Below are 17,201 nucleotides of genomic sequence, written 5' to 3' on the forward strand. Positions count from 1 at the left end.
ACTCAGGTTATGATCTCACGGTTTGTGAGTTCAAGCCACGCATCGGGCTCTGTGCTTACAGCTCGGAGCCTGGAGCCTGCTTCAGATTCTGTGTCTCTCTCTCTGTGCCTCTCCCCTGCTCATGCTCTTTCTCTCTGTCTCTTGAAAATAAATAAATATTAAAAGAAAAAAAAAGGTACACATCTTGACAAAATTTGTGATGTGATAGAAGTGAACTCAGTATAGAATACAACCACACACAAAATTAACTACTGGATTTTGCAGGTGGAAATGTGTTTTCGTGTCAGTGATGTGGAAGTCTAAACAATATGATTTTTATCATACAGCAAACATGTAGAAATTTTAAGTTTCCTAAGCATGACTTTAGAAAATGGTTTTTTAAATTGCTTTAATAGAAGGAAAGGTTTTAGCCAAAATAATTTTGATACTACTCATTTAACTGAATTGCAAGTAAAATAAAAATAAAGAAACATTTAAAATATATCATTTAAAATATATAATTCTCAATGTATCTTAAGGGTCAGGAGGTACTGGTAACTGGAATGCTTTATACTCTATTCTGTGATGGGTGAGTACAAGCATCTGAAAAGAGGAAAAGTAGGATTGGCCAAATTGCCCACCTAGGCAAGGGAATCACTGACTTCACAGATGAAATAATAGATAACAGGGAAACTTGGGATATATTTATGGCTGTAGTTATAATAGCTAACATTTATTGAACACTTATGATGTGTTAGGCACAGTCTTAAATATTTTACATATACGAAATTGTCATAGTAATAATCATATGTGTACCATACTATCAGAGAAATGTTTCAAATTTTCCTCTTATGTATTCTTTTCTTGTTCAGATATTTATTAGCTCTCCTCTTGTCTGAATGGGCAGTTGAGCCCAGTTCTAACTTATTCTTGTTAAGTTTATTCATTTATTTTGAGACAGAGAGAACACCAGCAGGGGAGGGGCAGAGAGAGAGGGAGTGAGAGAATCCCAAGCAGGCACTGAGCTATTAGCACACGTAGAGCTTGAACTCACAAACTATTAGATCAAGACCTGAGCCAAAGTCAAGAGGCAGACACTTAACTGACTGAACCACCCACGTGGCCCCTAACTTCCTCTTTAAACAGAGGCTTGACTGGCTTAGAATTGTCCACAGTGGCTCCCCCCATGTGTCTGACTCAGCTGGGGTATTCTCCTGGAGTACCTTGGAGCTCTTCCACATAGCCTTTCTATAAGCACGGGCTTCTAAAGGCATGGCAGCTAGCTTCTAATATGGAGCAGTTTCAGCCCAGAAAAGCAAAAGCAAAAGCAAAAGCTGCAGATCTCTTGAAGTTAAACTGTGTCACTTTACCCAGTTCCTTTGCCCTTGTTTTGGACAGAGCATCTCCCAGTGCTGGCCCAGATTGAGTGGGAGGAGAACAGATTCAGCCTCTTGATGAGAGGAATGGGAAGATTTTTGCAGCCATCTTTAACCCACCATAGATAATATGACAGCTTTCTGTGTTATTATTATTATTCAGCTTGGTTTATGAGAACCAGCCATCTGTTTCACTTGCAATAACATAAGTTATTTCAAAAATATCTTGCCCATGACCATTTTCTTGAAGACTGTTTTATAGTTGGATAAGATCTTAGTCATGGAAGGATAGAAAAGAGGGAACTGAGGGTGCTTGTGCAGAGTTTGTTGTAGACCTAAGTCTTTACTCAGCCTCAGGATTCAAATAAACCACTAAGGAGTATGAGGCAGTGAAGAATTTAAGATGCTTTATCCCAATAGTTCTCAGAATGCAAAAGTTTCTATTTTATGGGGAGACAGAAGATACAGAAGAAAGTGTTGTTTATAAAATCATCTAGTGTATATGTGTCTAAATTTTTCATTTGTATATCTGTTTCATTTAGTTTTATCAAAGTAATACCTGCTAATATTTTTCAAAGTCAAAAAGAACTGCAAGGCTAAACACAAAACCAAAATGGACTACAAGGCCAAAAAAGGTAACAGGAGTCTTCTGCACTTTCCCCGCATTCTCAAATTTCTACTCCCCAAGATAAACCACTTTCTACTTACTCAGTTAGGTCCCTCCCTCCCCCATTTACCTTTTAAAATACCATGTTTCTGCTCTTATATCTTGAAAAAAGAACAAAATGAAACATAGCTCTGAGGAATACAAAGTCTGAAATGAAGCATTCACTGAATAAGTTTAAAAGCAAATGAGACATTACAAAAAGAAGATTAGTATACATAGTAAGCTATGGACAAATGAACTCATTCCAATTGAAACACAGAGGGGAAAAAAGGGAAAAAACAAAACAAAACCACACATGCAAACATATGAAAACCAAATATGAGCCTCACTGACCTGTGGGACATAGATAAACTAACAGATGCAATTGAATTCCTGGGGGTGGAGTAGGAAAAGAATCAGAGAAAATATATTGGAAGAATAAAATGCCCCTGATTTGTTCAGGTTTGATAAAAATATCAACCCAACAGAAAAAAAGTAGCTTTGAAGATAAGGAGAATGAGCAGGCACAAGGAAATTCAAGCAAGATAAGTGCAAGAAAACCACACCAGGGTATATTGTAATAAAATTGCTGAAAATCCATAATAAAAAGAAAATCTTAAAAGCAAACAGGAAAAATAAAAAGCCATGTTAAATACAGGCATACAGACAGTTATCAAAACAGTGCAAGCCACGAGACAGTAAAATGATACCTTTAAAATGCTGAAAGAAAAAAAAAAACCTGTCAGTATAGAAAGCAAAACCTATTCAACTTCACGAAATGTGTTCTTGTAGATACAGAGTCTTTCCACTTACAGTCACAGAGACTGATGCTGGAAAGGACCTTTGAGCTAATTAGTCTGTAGCAATGAGAGTGGGAATAAAGAGGGGGATTAGAGTGAGTGCCCCATAAACACACACACTCTAGATTTGTCAGATACACCTGGGAGCCTTGTCACTTGTCACAGGCACACTCACACACACACACCCTCGCCCCTCACCTCGTACTGTGGTGAGAGTAGTGAGCCTGTGAATAATGAGACTGAGTAGGATCATCTCTGTTATGTTGAGGCAGAAAATAGGGTGAAAACCACTGACAGTCCAAATCCTCACTTTACACAAATGATCATTAAAGCTTTGAGAGGATAAAATGACTAGTCCCAAATCACTTCTGGCAGACAAAATAGTAAACCTGAATCTCAGATCAGGTTGTTCTTTCTTTTGGACATTGAAAAGTTTAGTAATCCCCTTAGAATTAGTCTGTGACAACATATTTACAATGAAATGTGAGTATCAGGAATTCCAGACCAAAAAGGTGTTGATGTATGTGTACGTTGGGAATGGATACTTACAGTTTTTGTATCAATGCAGTTTTATATAAACTCAGTATAAAGACTGGAGTTTATTAAGCTATTAATTTACTGAGGCATAACAATAGTAGAGATGAATAAAAACATCTTTTCAGTATTTCATCTCTTTTCTTTTGACAAGTTCCGGATGTGGTAATACCTATTATGTAGCGGCTCCCCAAAGAAGTTCAAGTCGACAAATACAGAGTACATAGGCAGTATATAAACATGCTTATTGTTGCATCATGTCAGTGAAGGAAAATACAGAAGGAACATTTGAGCACAATAAATCTGTCCTAAAGAGAGCATTACTTGCTACAACCTGTCTGCAGCAATCAGAGGAAGGAAGTTAGCAAGAAAGAGAAAGAATGCCAGGTTGCATGTGCCAAAATGTCTCATCACTTGCAACTGAAGGGAGAGAGCAGATTCCTTTAACTCAAAACAATGTTCAAATTCAGCTGCTAAAATTACATTAGTGTTCTCAATTTTAGTGTATGTGCTGCCGAAGCAAACACTAGTGTCCTCGATTTTAGAATCTAGGTTCTCCTTTTTTTCTCTAATAAAGGTGATCTATATCAAAATATCAATACTGAAAACCATAGAGATTAAATGTTGAAAGGGACCTAAATCATGTCTAGCCCTCTTATTTTCAGATAAGGTAACATGGATCAGAAAACATTTTTAAAAAAAAAGAAAAGAAAACATTTTATTCCTACTCCAGTGTTGTGTCCATTATATTCTGCGGTGAAGAATAAATCTAACCAGATCACTCTTAAATTCCAGGTAAATCATGCCCCACCAAAGGTGTGTGTCTTTTGTTATTTGATTATAATTATTAAGTGGTTCTGAGGAATGAATTCTGAAAGATTTACAGATAATATTATTTAGAACTTTTTTGTAAAGGTTTGGACAAGTTTTTAATCTGATATTCTGATCCATTTGGGAGCTACTAGATGTTGCTTTTAGAAGTCTGTGTCAACTATACTTTTTTAAAAAGTCTCATTTTTACTCAGTTACAGTTTTGATAAAACAGGTATGATTCTGGGGGAGGGGCAGTATTTTGGATACATAGGAGCCAAGTTATATGGAAGTCATGGAAGTGTTAAGCCACTGATTGTATGGTACACCATTACTTTATAGTAGACTACTAAGAAAGAAAATACAGCCAATTAAGTTGTGATGTGGATTGATTGCAAAACACATACTGATTTCTGTGGTATGAAAGGGTGAAGAAATGTGCTTCTAAGAATCATTGAAATATTGGAGGTAGTTGGTTAGGAAAAAAGTAGAACCTTTCTGAAGGAGAGGAAGCAGAATGGAGACAGGGATGCAGAGTAGAGCCTGGGCCGCAGAGTAGAGGTGCCTGGCTGAAGCTCACTCCTCTGGGGAACAATGAAGGGCTCATGGGGGGAGGAGAGTGAAGAAAGTGAGGACCTTGCCCAGACCAGAGCCCTTGTTTCTGAGCATCAGTCTCCTGGTTCTGTTCAGTCATGAACAAGGAAATCTATCAGACATCGAGTCTTAACAGTTTAAATGAGAGAGCAACTCTCAAAGTCTTTGAGACTCTCCTAGGATTTAGAAGACAAGTTAAAGGATTGAATGCCAGCCTAAAGCATTTGACCCTCATTTTTTAGTCAATAATGAGCCTCTGAAAAAGAGCAAAATGAAGTTAAACAGTGTTTTAAGATGACTGTAACTAACAAGAGTGTGAATAACTATAATCTGCCAAAAATCTTGTCTTTTTTTTCTCAGAGCAAGCACTCTTTCTGGAGAAACAATAGTAGTATGATGACTAACTTTTTTTCTGTTTTACCAAGCTGTGCTACCTTTGAGAAAAATCCAAGTTCTACACATGGTAGTAAAGAAGCTGGTAGTTATTTACATGAGATTTTAATCCACCCTCACCAGTAAACTCAGTTCTAAAACACAACATTCAGTTACATCCTTAAAAAAATGATTCACTTTGGGTGGAGTACAGACTTGCCCATAGTCATCAGTTTTACTGCAGGCAAAATAAAGACACACCTCTTCCTGAAAACACAGACAACACAAATTACTGTGGCCAGCTTCTTGCATTATCACCTTTACATCAGCTCATCCCTGACTGCTAATCACCTAATACTACTAATGTAAACACTGCCCTTTCCAAGCATCTTGGCTTCCTTTGCTAGTATTGTGGGATAACCTCTCATTCTGCAGAATCTTCTTTGACATTTCTTTTTCCTATGAGATTCTCTAATCCCTGATAATGTATTTTTTCACCTCCATCATATCACTGTGAACAATAAATTGCTGACCAATTTGTTTGCTTGCTAAATTCCTACTCATTCTTTAAGGATCAGGTCTCCTGACCATGCAAGCAGAGATTTGGGCTGCTGCTGTGCATATAGCAGTTTGTTTGTATGTTTGTCTGTTTGTTTTAAATAAATACTTCAGTTCTGTCATTATATTGTATGTCCCTTAAAGGTAAGGACCATATCTCTTCAGATTCACATCCCCAAAACTTAGCAAAGTGCCTGGTATATAACAGATGGTTACTAAATATTTGTTGAATTGATTGATCACATGGAGATTTATATCACATGCTAACTACAGTTTGCATTTACCACACATGATATTAGCTTAGTAAGATATATTCTCTAGCTTCAATATGTGATAGAAGACTTAAGGTACACAACTAAATTGAGGACAAGGAAGCATGAACTAGTGCTCTAAAAAGAGCACTGTCTAGGTAGGACAGATTGCTTCCAGCAGGTATGACTAAAAGGTAATAATTATACTAATTTATACTATATACTAAGTTAACTAAATTACACGAAGATAATAATTATACAAATATGGTAAGGATGATATTTTAGGACACAAAGGAGAGGATTGGTGGGCATTCCGTATGGAACTAACGCTAGGCAAGGGACAAAGACATGAAAATGAAAGCAGGGAATGTATTTGGAGAATGGTGAATATTCAAATTACATGGTTCAGAATTATAAATAGATCAGTGGCTGATAAAGCTGGGCAACTTAGTTGAAATTACATCTAGGAGGAGTTCAGACTTTAGTGTAGGCAGTTGAGATATATAATTTCTGGGTAGAAGAAAGATACTATGAGGTTTTAGGAAGATTAAGCAGTGTGAGGCTGAATTAAAAGAGGCAGAAACTTCAGGCTAGGGTTATACTGTTTCTTTAGGAAAGGAATTAAGACAAGAAGCCAAACTAAAAACAAGAGAAGGATATATGTGAGTGACATTGTCAATGTAAAAAAGAAAAAAAAAAAAAATGGCTCACTGTATTCCATGTTGGTCAGCTTATGTTTGAATCACCACATTTTAAGAGAAACACGGAAAAGCCAGAGTAAATCCAAAGGAGAAAAATCAGGATTTGGGTGGGAGGGAGGGGCAAGTGTCTGCAAACTGAGTTCCTGGCTAATGAGGAAGGTAAATGAAGATTCTGAAGGAGAGAGTGATAGGTAGCTTCAATTTTTCAGAGGGCTGTCTTCTAGAAGAGACAGTTTCCTTCCTCTGTTACTCCAGAGGGTCAAGAAGAGATACCAGACTACATCCAAAAGACTGTGTCCTAGATATGGAAAGATTTGGAAACCCTGTCGCACAGGAAGAGTAACTGAAGTATTTTGAGAGGTTTAATTTATGCTGAAGGAGATTTGTAAGAAACGTGAACCCTGTCTTCAAATACAGGAAAAGTCTGCCACATGGAAATGGGACTTGTAAACAGATACATTTAACTCCATGCATTAGAACCATTTGTAAGTTTTACTGTTTTTCTTAGGAACATCCATCAGAAATATTATTAAAAGTATGGCTATGTTAAAAATAGATATTGATGGTGCTAAACAGTTGTAAAAGAACAAATTAATAGTGTCCTTTGGATTTGTTGTATCAATATCTCTAATATTAGAGGGTAAAGAAAGAAGAATCAATGGGCCCATCAGTGTCTTAGAACTTACATCGATACTCTTTACTTATATTTATATTTCAGAATTTTATGGTTCTCAGATAAACAGAAAGTACAAACAGACATATAAGGAAATTTAAGTACCCATGTATAAGTGACAATGTCTCTTTCTTAAAATGCATACCAAATAAGAAGGTATGTATAAAGAGTGGTGGGTTGACATCAAGCACAGTTGAATTTGAAGCCAGCTCTGTCACATAGCTTTTTTAACGTTGCCATCTTACTTGGCCTCTCTGGGTCATGATTTAATCAACTGTACAACAGGGATATAATTACACTCTTCCAGGGTTTCTATATACATTAATAATAATGCTTATTTGGTACATAGAAAAGAACCTAGAACATTTTGATATTAAAAACTGGCAACTATTAAAAATTCTTATCTGAAAAGGTTTTAAATAAGCATGCTACATAGACACAAAGTTGTAAAGTGGGAAGAACATAGGCTTTGGAGTCAGACTAATGTGACTTTTGAAGTCTAGCACAGTCACTTGGTAGAAGTACATCCATATGACTCAGATTCTTTACCTGTAAAGTGAGAACAATACTTGTCTCTTCCATAGGTTCAGAATATCAAATTAGGTCATGTTTATTTTGTGTTTAGCAGAGTCTGGTATATAGTAAAACCTCCGTGTTCATTTTATTTCATTTCTTCAGATGTATGAACAGGTAGTACCCCACTCATGACCTGCTGACACGTATTTTGTAGACTTAGACGGACTGGAAGTCCTGGCTGGGCTCCACAGTCCCTGAGGGAAGGGAGAGCTGTTCCTGTTTGCCAGTGCCAACTCCTGGGACTGATTCATCTAATGGACTGCCCTCTATTATGCAACCCTTGATAGATGCAATCCTTAATAGATGAAGAAAGGATAGAGACTCATATCTTGTTTTATACAAAAGTAAAAAGTTTAACTTTTTAGATGTTCAAGCACGCTTATTATAATTGCTCCTCTCTAAGCCTTATCCAATACTTCTAAAGCTCTACCTTTTCCAGAAGGGTATAGCAATCAGAGGAGAGATTTGAGGTCTGCCACATATACCTACTTTTTTTATCCTTTCATTTTCAGCCAGATACCCACTCATATTGACTTGTTCTGATCAGGCTTGTTTCCTTATTATTGAAATAATTTACTTTGTTCTTTCTCTGTGCAAATTGACCATGATGTACTTCTTATTTAAAAAGCCATCCTCTTTGAGCCCTTATATTTAAAATTCTGAGCCACACTTTAAGAGTCTCCCTATGTTCTGCTTCCTCTATGACCACTAGTGATCCTTCTAGCTCAAAGTATTTTTCCCCACCTTGATCTGTCTCAGTCCCAACTCTGACTTCACATTTTGGCACTTGTTTTCTACTTTGAGTTCTTTGCTAATTAGTTCATGATTGTAATTTATTTTCCCCAATAGAAATTCAAACCATTGAAGGGTAGGAAAGTATCTTATTATATTTCTAGTATGCCCCCCATTGTGCCTACGAATAAATGTGGTTTTGTGTGGTAAATATTTGATTAAGATTTATTGAGTTGTTTGAAGTTTTTGGATATTTGTTGAGATTTCTAAGCCAAAATTTCATTACTTTGGTTAGTTTATTTGCTTTTGAGAATTTTATGAGCACTTCTGATTTATTTTCACAATAAGCAACAGTTTGCGGTGTCATGATCCTAGTCACGGGCACCACCCAGACGCCCCTGAAAAAAATTTTCTAAGTGTTCTGATTCCTAGTCCAGTTTTCTTTCTCCTTGATATGATACTGAAGCAAATAACGAATGGCACCTCTACTTAATGATTCTGCAATTCTGCATATGTTTTTAATGGCAATAAGAATGTGAAGTTAGAAGGTTCTAAAGTCTTAAAAGTCTTGCAATCTCTGAAAAGTCTTGAAAGTTTCCTTTTCATTCAATATATAGACACTTATAATCTCTGATCAACATCTGAGATTTTCATTTTTAGTTGACTTTAGGTTAATTTTATTCTGAGAGTCCTTTTTAAAACAGTACATAGGGGAGCACCTGGGTGGCTCAGTCGGTTAAGTGTCTGCCTTTGGCTCAGGTCATGATTTTGCCTTGGTGAGTTCAAGCCCCGCCTTGGGCTCTGTGCTGACAGCTCAGAGCCTGGAGCCTACTTTGGATTCTGTGTCTCCCTCTCTCTCTGCCCCTCCCCTGCTCACTCTCTCAAAAATAAATAAACATTTTAAAAAAGTACATTGGGCTTTAGAAAAACCATTCTTAGTGTAAAAATAACAAGTTCTATTGATTCAGTTTATATGAAATGTCCAGATAAGGCAAATCTACAGAGCTAAATAGTAGATAAGTAATTGCTTGGAGCTGGAGTTGTGAGATGTTTAGGAAATTAACTGTAAACAGGCATAAGGCACCTTTCGCGGTCAACAAAAATCTTCTAAAATCTTCTAGATTATGGTAATGGATGCACAATGTAAATTTAATAGAAATCATTTGGTTGTACACTTAAATTTGGTGAATTTTATGGTCTATAAATTATTTCTCAATAAAGTTGTTAAAAACAACTTATGAAGTTACGTGGTTAAATTTTATTTTATAATAAATTTTCCAGAGTGATAATATTTCCATTATGAAAGACAAAGACATTGATTCAAATTATTCCATTAGAAAACTAATTATTGCTACTCTTTAATTGGTGTATCAATATATGTACTTCTCATACATTATTTTTATTAATAAACTTATATTGTATTATTTAGTAGAATTTTCAAAAATAAAAGTACTCATGTGTGAAAATACAAGAATCTTTTTATTGTTTAATTTTTCTGACCTTTTTATGTCCATGGAATTCAGATGATTTCTTGCTGTTATCTATGATTTTCTACTCTGAAAATAATTATCACTTGCCTTTTCTAATTGAGGTATTTTAACAGAGTTGATTATAAAGTGATTTTTTTTCCAAAGGAAATCTTAATTTTTAATATATTTCTAAGATTAATTTGAGAGATGTTTACATTGGGGGAAAATCTAATTTAGTAAGCTGTAAAGTTTTGACAAGGGAAGATTGAATACTGGCTTAAATATTTGGTCATTTATGCACACTATTCTATTCCCAGGCATAGTAAGTATTTCCCCTGTGTCTGATATCTTTTTGCTTCATACATTTCACTTCCGTTTCTACACTTATGTTCTTATGTCCAATTGAGCAGTAATGCTGATTTTTTTTTTTTTTTTTACTTCACAAATATGTACTTTCAGAACAGGAGAATTCGAAACTGCAAAAGAATTTAAATATCATCCAGTCCAACTTACTAAATAATGCATTCGATATGAGATTCTCAGTGGTTAAGGAACCTATTTGGGTATATAGTTAGCTTAATTTTCAAGGAATATTTACAATAAGCTAGTAGAATTTCCTCATGTAGTCAAGGAAAAGAGACTGATTTTTCAGTTCCTTGAACTTCAGAATTTCACAAATTTATGAATGGTACCATGGTTATGGATGTTACTCTTCTTAGTCAACCTTGCCTAGCTCCATTTGCTCATGGTCCAACTAACACTAATTTCAAATTATAATGCTCTTTACCTGACTCCTTGCACTTTTTATAAGGAGTATACTGTAATAGTAAGAGTTCTAGATTCACACTCACTTGATTTGAAATGAGTGCTCTGCCATTCATTTACTCTGTGACCTTGGACAAGTTATTCTTCTCTCGGTATGGGGTAAAGAAGCAGACAGAAATTAGTAGTTTTTTTCTCTATCCTTTTTAGCCTTTCTCTCTTAATAGATTTAACTCTGGGGCTGTCTCTTAAATGTTAATGGTTTGGTAAAAATAACAAGTTTTTTTTCTATATTTTTATTGATCATTTAATTTTGTGAGAAAAATTTTTAAATGAATTGGCTTTTTTATGACCTTACTCATTAAGCTGTTGAAATCTTAATATCTTTCTTTATAATTTGTTTAAATTCTTTATATAGTTAGGTTATTAATATTTTCTTGGAGGTATTTTCCCAGATAGCTGTTTACATTGGAATTTCATTTGTAATGTTCACTGATGTAAGTTATCTCTAAAGATTCTTCCTTTGCTTTTAAACTTAGAAGATCTTAGGGTAAGATATTGAAGATAAGATGTGGCTTCTATTGCATTACAAGCTATTAAGCTTTATGTTTTAAAAAAAAATCTAAACTCATGTTCTCCTATAAACAATTCATTACCAAAGAAACAGTTTCAGAGGTCTATGTGGAGTCTTCTTAACTGTGATCACAGTTAAACAGAAAATGAGAAAGCAAATTTCAACTAATTATTTACATTTTAGTTTTTATTTCAGATGATACAGTAAATGATGTAATGTACAGCTACCTTTAAAAACGTATGCAAGATAGGATTGCTAGTATTGAAAATAATTTGTCCAACTAAGGTAATAAGAAATTAACTTTCAAAACCTAGGGTAGTTTTGCAAAATAAAAGTTAAGTTAAATTTTAAAACGTGGCACATTAATGGCATATCAGGCAGTTCTACTAGAAGAAAAGGCAGAGTAGTTCCATTTTCCCCTAAGTGAATCTTATTTATAAAAAGACAATGATCATAAAGGATTATTAATTGAATACTACTTCAAATGGAGGATAATTATATACAGAATATTTTGGATGTTTATTAAGATAGAAGTCATTTTGGGGTGCCTGGGTGGTTCATCATTTAAGCTTCTGACTCTGGATATTGGTTCAGGTCATGATCTCAGGGGTTCCTGAGTTTGAGCCCTGCATTGGGCTCTGTGCTGGCATTGCAGAGCCTGCTTGAGATTCTGTCTTTGTCACTCTCTCTCCACCCCTCCCCTGCTTGTGCTCTCTCTCTCTCTCTCTCTCTCTCTCACTCAAAACAAATAAATAAACTTAAAAAAATAAGGAAAGAAAGAAGTCATTTAAAATATAATACGCATTACATCCCTTTGTAAGTTGCTTTCTCTAATTTTAAGGGAGAAAGCCAAAAATTCCTTTTGTATATACAATATATATATATAAATATATATATATATATATAGTATATACTATATATATAGTATATACAATATATATATAGTATATACTATATATATATATATATATATATATATATATTTTATTTATGTCTATGGAAAAGGAAAAATTGGTTTTTCCATATACGTGCTCTATTCTGCATATGAGTAGTTGAAGCTAATTGTAGGTGATTGGATTTCCTTTTGTCTCTGGTTATCATGTTTTAGAGTCTTATCTTGTGGCATGATTTATTTTAGAGTAATCCTGCTTGCAGTTAAGTACATCCATTACCAAGCAGTAAGCCTGGTTAAACAGTGCCTGCCCTCAGTTGGTAAACGTCTACTTGGATAATGAGAATGCTTGAACAATCTAATGGATATAGCAACTGCAGTATTAAATCTGCCATGATGAGACAGAAACTGTCTTGTCAGCTTATAACATTATCAGAGGGTTGCACTTTCAGTGGGGAAGGGAAGAGGACAGAGTAATAACTTCTTGTTAGAAGTACAATAAGTGAACATTCCTTGAATGACCCCTTGAAAGGTGACATTTTCCATTTTTTGCTTTCAATAATTGCTTTTACAATGAAAATAAAAGGAGAAACCCAGAAGTATGGGTTTATGAAATTCTCATTTATATATTCACATGCTATAAGATTTTAATCAATGAGGAAGAAAATTTATATTTAATGCCAATTTATACTGTGCCTGTATTTTAAGTTATTAATCCCTACAATAACCGCATACAAGCAGAGGGAGGATTAGTGACTTGTCAAAGGTCATTCAGCCTTGAACAGGTAGAGCCTGGCCTTGTGTCATGTTCTTTCTGACTGTAAGGCCTAACTCCATTCCTCTAAGTAGATAAGTATGATTGTGAAGTATAATATAAAATAGGCATAGAAAAGGTAACTGCCAGTATAGCGTGGTTTCTGGTTAGTGCCAAATGATTGGAACAGAGAAAAGAGAAACTGCTCTAGACTGGAATAATAAAGGAGAGCTATGTGAGGATACAACTTGAATTGGACTGTGAACTCTCTGGATTATGACCAGAGGTGGGGATCATGATGTCATGGAATGAAGACTAAGAGATTTTTGGAAGATAATTTTAAGTATGTGTTTGAAGATAAAAGGGAGGATGGTCTCTGGGTTATGTAAGGGTACCATCTCAGTTATTGGTGTCTTGGTATCTACCACAGTGCCTAACACCTAGGTAGCTACTTAACAAAATTTAAATGGTGCTTAAAAGTTTTGTTGAATTGAAAATATTTGAGATAAGAGAAACATAAGTCGAGAATGTATAGCCTTGCAGTATTATAGGTAGCAGAATCAATAGTGCTTGTTGACAAGTTTGTTAGCCTGATATGGGGGTAAAGGGGGAATGGTGAGGAAGAAGACAGTGAGGACAGATCAGCTTTTCCTCCAATTTAGAATAATAGGTCTGAAAAAGGAGGAATTTTGAGGTCATCAGCAACATCAGTGAGAGTTAACACCTGATACCGTCAGTCAACTTTGAAGGAAGGAGACATTCTTGAAACTTTAAGGGGAATAAAAAGGATTTGGATTAGCCAATGAGGCAAGGGCAAATGGGTTCGTAAAAGACTAGCCCAATAACAAGCAGCAAAGACGAAGTTGAAATTTAAGAACTAAGTTTGGATTATGTTTATTCGACAAGGTTTTTCTGTTTTCTTCTCAGAAATCAGAGGTGTACTGCAGAGCAAATAGTTCTGCCTTAATATTTACCATTCGAAATCTAACATATGTAATCATATCAGGTTCCAGCTATTTCAGGTCATGGGATCTGGCTGCAAACGTATCCCTAGGTCTTTGTGCAGGGTTGAAACAGTGTGTAGGCACATATTAAAAATACTCATCCTAAACAGTTTCTCTCAAGAATGCTTAGAAAAGCTTTCAATCACACAGTTCAAGTAGCAGAGCTGGAAAAACAATTTGGTGGGGAAATTGGGTTCATTTTGTCACTTCTGATGATTGTAGTATTTCTAGTAGTTATGATGTAGAGTTCTGTCCTTCCCATCATCTAATTATAATGTGCAAGGACTGATTGCATGTGCTCTTTGACTATAGTCCTTGGCACTAATAACCCTAAACAAAGCTGCAGGCACTAATTACCTCCTTTTCCTAATCTGAATTTTGATGTGCTTTTGAACAAGTAAGTCATTTAGTGTTCTAAGAGGGCTTCCCTCATCATTTGGAGAGATATTGACTTCCCTTGAATTCAGGGAACTAGATTTTGAATTATTTTTTTGGAGGAGTTTGTGATAATTTTATAGCAGCACAGACAAATCAGTGTGCCTTTATCTGTTTTTATATATCCAAATTATGGCCGCCTGGGTGGTTCAGTTGGTTAAGCATCCGACCTCAACTCAGGTCATAATTTCACAGTTCATGGGTTTCAGCCCCGCATCAGGCTGTGTGCTGACAGCTCAGAGTCTAGAGCCTACTTAGGATTCTGTGTCTCCCTCTCTCTCTGCCCCTCCCCCATTCTCTCTCTCTCTCTCTCTCTCTCTCTCTCTCAAAAGTAAACAAAACAAAACAAACGTTATATATCCAAACTAGCATTGTCTGCATGTATAGAGAAGATAATTGTAAAAGTTGACTTTAAGACATACTTATGAGGGGCGCCTGGGTGGCTCAGTCGGTTGGGTGTCCGACTTCGGCTCAGGTCATGATCTCGCAGTCCGTGAGTTCGAGCCCCACGTCGGGCTCTGTGCTGACAACTCAGAGCCTGGAGCCTGTTTCAGATTCTGTGTCTCTCTCTCTCTCTGACCCTCCCCCATTCATGCTCTGTCTCTCTCTGTCTCAAAAATAAATAAACGTTTAAAAAAATTTTTTTTTAATAAAAATTAAAAAAAAAGACATACTTATGAGATGTGTGTGTGTGTGTGTGTGTGTGTGTGTGTGTGTGTGTGTTGATAACATAAAGAGGACTCATTTTGTCTCCTGATTGTCACATTCCATCTAACTGATCAATAATGTGATCTTTTATCTCTTTTTGAGGTGCTATTACCTGAGTTTCTTATGGTAATACTAAGAGGATAGAATAAAAAATTGGGTGTATGTCAACTGAAAAGAAGGTGATTCCCTGAATTGCTGAGCACATTTGAAAAATGACAAGGCAGAGTCTGTTTATTCCTTTTTGGCTAAAGAACCAGCCAACACTTTGACAGATGACATTTCAGTGAGTCAGAATTATTAGCTTAAAGCACAGAACTATTGTTTTCTCCAAAGTCTTGACCAAGAGAATATGGTCTCAGATGAAAATAAAGATAATTTAGTTTGTGATTTTTCTTCTTTTTTAAAAATTCAATTTTCTTAAAATTTTTTCTCCTTTTTAAAAATTATTACTAGTTATGTGACTTGGACAACCCTTTCTGCTTTAATTTCTTTAACTTTAAAATGGGGTTATTAACCTACCTATTTAACAGGGCCATTGTAAGGATTAAATGAGACCATATTTATAGAATGATTGGAATGACCAGAATAGTGCCTGGTGGTTACTCAGTGAATATTAACTATTGTTTTCATTTAAATGAGTTTGGCTTCAACCACAGTAGCAGGGATAATATTCCAGTTTGGCCCTTAACCAGCTATGTAACCTTAGGAAATTTACTTACCCTCTTTTTACCTCAGTTTCCACATTTGTAACATTAAAAAGTAATATCGATGTCTACCATATTCGATTTTTGTGAAAATTTAATGAGTTAATGCATATTAAAGTGCTTAGAAAAACCTGATACATAGTAAGTCCATTATTATAATTATTTTCAACATTATCACTGTTTTTATTAGGGCACATTTTTTAACAGTGCAAAAAAGTAAATGTACATTGTTCTGCATCATGGCCAAGTAGGAAAATGAAAGAAGATAAGGTAAAATCTCAAGACAGAAGGGACGAGATAAGGCGGCAGACTGATAGGAAAGGCCAGGAGAATAAGTACTACAGAAGCAGACAGTGTAAAACAAAAACACCCAAGTAGAGAGAAAGGATAAGATAGGAAAGTTCCAGGAAGCTCTTCCTACTGCTAAAATTCATTTATACAAACATGCACACACAAAATAAAATCCTAGACTGGATTACATGCTCTTACAAGCTATCTCCCAACACTTAATAGAATTTCCTCTACACTGTGTTTATTCTATTTTCTTAGGTAATTGACTATCTTTCGCATTAGACTGCAAACTCTTTGAAGACAGGAAACACCATATGTCTTGGAATGTCTTTGGAATCATAGTATCTTGCCCATAGAAGGCACTCAATAAATATTAAAGGTCAAAAATAGGGCTTTGCAATACCAATTTGTATTTTTCTTTGAATTTTTTCCTAATATTTCCCATAAATATGCCTTGAATATAAAATATATGTATATGTGTGTATGTACCTTTACTGTATGTAATATTTTTGTTTCTAAATTTTTATTTTCTTTTTAATTTGGAAGTCTCAATTCTTACTAAAATTAAATACCTATACTATTGACATAATCATGCACACCACACTTTATATCATATGTTAACTTTTCTATTATTTCTTTTCTTTTGGAGTCTATTGTTCTTTTTGTTTGTAAAACAGCATACTGGTGCTGCAACCAGTGGCTTTTTGCCATATGCATTCTTAGTAGTTCTTGGAACATTTGGTTTAGGAAGTAGGATAATTAATGTATAAACATTATGTGGCAGAACTACTCTAATTAGTGCCTTTTGGCGTGGGTTGAGTGATAAACAAAGTAAGATGCACGTCAGCATTCATCCTAACAGTTTATAAAACTGTTACGGCCCTCTGGGACAGCATAGACCAGCTATATTCAATGGTATAGTATTTGAGCACATGAGAAAAGGTTCCATCATGTCAATTTAATAGTCTCTGTTGAATAAATTTGCTAACTGTGCAGACTTTCCTTA

At 35.3% G+C, this 17,201-nt stretch overlaps 2 protein-coding genes across 5 annotated transcripts in view; both read left to right on the forward strand.

The window, feature by feature from the left end:
- Positions 1–10,625, forward strand: part of FGF2 (fibroblast growth factor 2) — a 309,364-nt gene extending 298,739 nt beyond the window's left edge. Inside the window, exon 5 of the transcript XR_013555161.2 lies at positions 10,615–10,625. The gene's annotated coding sequence lies outside the window, so the exon portion shown is untranslated. The remainder of the gene's footprint in view (positions 1–10,614) is intronic.
- AFG2A (AAA ATPase AFG2A) overlaps positions 1–17,201 on the forward strand; it is a 368,869-nt gene that overhangs the window by 198,320 nt on the left and 153,348 nt on the right. The gene's annotated exons all lie outside the window — the stretch shown is intronic.

The sequence above is a fragment of the Panthera onca genome, chromosome B1, assembly GCF_046562875.1.
Source record: "Panthera onca isolate mPanOnc1 chromosome B1, mPanOnc1 haplotype 2, whole genome shotgun sequence".
Classification (NCBI taxonomy): Eukaryota; Metazoa; Chordata; class Mammalia; order Carnivora; family Felidae; genus Panthera; species Panthera onca.